This window comes from Scylla paramamosain, chromosome 24 (genome assembly GCF_035594125.1).
Source record: "Scylla paramamosain isolate STU-SP2022 chromosome 24, ASM3559412v1, whole genome shotgun sequence".
In the NCBI taxonomy this organism is placed as follows: Eukaryota; Metazoa; Arthropoda; class Malacostraca; order Decapoda; family Portunidae; genus Scylla; species Scylla paramamosain.
Genome location: NC_087174.1, coordinates 1,077,501 through 1,080,123, shown reverse-complemented (window position 1 = coordinate 1,080,123; position 2,623 = coordinate 1,077,501).

Genomic DNA, 2,623 nt, shown 5'->3' with positions numbered 1-2,623 from the left:
AATGACACAAACCCTCTTACGTAGGACACAAAGAGAATTCAGCAAGGAACACACACACACACACACACACACACACACACACACACGCATCAAGAACTTATTAACTAAACATACACTAATAACCGACAACATCTCCATAGAAAAATGTACGAGGCGAAGGCGTGTAGGGCGTGGGTGGGCGTGTTGATGGGCGGGCTGATAGGAACGAGGGTGAGGGAGAGTGCCAGCTACGGAGATTTCTGCTACTGATACGTGGGCTCCAGTCGCTTCTGGGAGCACTTCGTCCGGAAACTTTACGGCAGCCTGACACCGTGCCCTATTTTCTGAAGCAAAGGAGAAGGCGGAGGGAGACGAGGACAAGGGAGAGGAAGAGGAAGGAAAGGAGAGGGAAAGAAAAACAGAAGGGAGGAGGAAGAGCTAGGAAGATGAGAAGGGGAAGAGGCATAATGAGAGGAACACGTTAACAGAAAGAGAAAGAGAGAGAGAGAGAGAGAGAGAGAGAGAGAGAGAGAGAGAGAGAGAGAGAGAGAGAGAGAGAGAGAGAGAGAGGCTGATAATAGGGTAGATAAGAGACCGTAACACAAATAAGACATCCTAAAATAGATGCCTTTCACCTTACCAGCAACTGTTCTGCCACCTGAAAGCAGCACCGTGATCACAGCTGCTTGTAATCTGGCGCAACGCATGTTTGAACGCCTAGAGGGAGCGAGGCATGTGACAGGGCTAAGTGGAGGGGAGCAAGAGAGTATGAAGTAAAGGGTACCAGAAAGAGAAGGCAGGGAGGGAAGAGAGGAGGAACAGAGGACCTTGAGAAAGTACATACTGAAGAACATGAACAAAGGGGAAGTACAAAGAGAAGAAGGGAAGTAGAAGAGATAGGAAGAGCAGGAAGAGGTAAACGAGGAACAAAGAGATACTGGGTGGGGGGGAGAGGGAATGAAGTGGTTGGGCAAATTTAAAGAAGGGATAATCATTTAATGGCAGTGAATGGACGAGGCGACGTAGCTAAGGAGAAAAATGGAAGATGGCAGACAGGAAGGGTTGAGGTAATGAAGGAGTATCTTATATATATATATATAGAGAGAGAGAGAGAGAGAGAGAGAGAGAGAGAGAGAGAGAGAGAGAGAGAGAGAGAGAGAGAGAGAGAGAGAGAGAGAGAGAGAGAGAGAGAGAGTGTGTGTGTGTGTGTGTGTGTAAGTTGTGAGAAGGAGAAGAATATTATTAATGGTGGTGCTTATGATGATGATGATGATGATGATGATGATGATGATGATGACAAATGACTCATTTTAGGATCATTACACAAGTCTGTTTCTAGATGAGATGATGTACTGATCTCTCTCTCTCTCTCTCTCTCTCTCTCTCTCTCTCTCTCTCTCTCTCTCTCTCTCTCTCTCTCTCTCTCTCTCTCCCTTCCTGCCTGCGCCGCCGCTCCTCGCCCCTCCCTCCTCCGTAAACATCCTCGCTATTACTGGAATGTTTACTAGTCACAGCCCGTGGGAGGAGGGAGGAGGAGATACAGTTATTTTGCTGACACACGAAATTATTCTCTTTCGTGCAAGATTTCGGTGAATGCCTTTGAACCCTCGCTCATTCTCTTTGCCTCTTGATTTTATATAGGGAAAATAAATGCCAGGGAACAATGCGTACAAAGTTGTGGCGATTTGTGGTGTTTTACAAAAGGGAAAAAAACATGTACGTTTACTCAATGCATCATTATTTTTTTCTATTTTTAGCTGAGGTCTTTACTATATGATGCAACAGCAGCTTGAAAAGGAAAAGCAGAGGAAGAGTATTCAACTCGAAAAATGTGTTTATTTATAGCTAGAAAGGTGATAAAAAAAAGTAACGCACTATGCCACATTTCCAGATAAAGATTAATGTGTTTCCAGTCAGCTAGCCACTGAAGTCTGGAATATTTCGGAAAAATAGAAAAATAACGTAACTGGCGGGAATTCAAAAATATTCAATGTTTAGTCTAGAAAATGACAACCGATGCGGCGTCAAGGTTACTGTTGCCCACACACACACACACACACACACACACACACACACACACACACACACACACAGCGGCAGCTTCCAGAATGGTGTGTGTCAGTCGTCGCTCCGTACCATAAGCATTTCGAGGACAAATGGTTACTGACGCAAAACAATAAAAAATGCGTGTATACTCATACATATCAGAAAGGCAGAGCAGACCGTCTACATTGTGTACATATTTCCTGCATTGTTACTGACCCGCGACACACACACACATACACACACACACACACACACACACACACACACACACACAGCCATTCCTTTTTAGCCCTTTCCTAGACTAAAATTCCACCCCCTGGTGATTGAACTGAAAATACACACAAATTTGTCACGAGGGAGATATTATACGTATTATTCCCCCCCACACACCCACACCCCACCCTCGTCCTCCCCATCATTCCCTTTCTCACTCGTGGACTTACTTACATACCTCTCTTCGCTACCACCACACGTCCTCAGGTTTCGTCAGCAGATCACCTAAAAGTGCCGTGGAATCTATTAATATGGTTACGATCGATTCATAATCCTATTACTCCATTAAGAGCCTTGTAATAGTTCCCGAGGCATGATGGAGGGA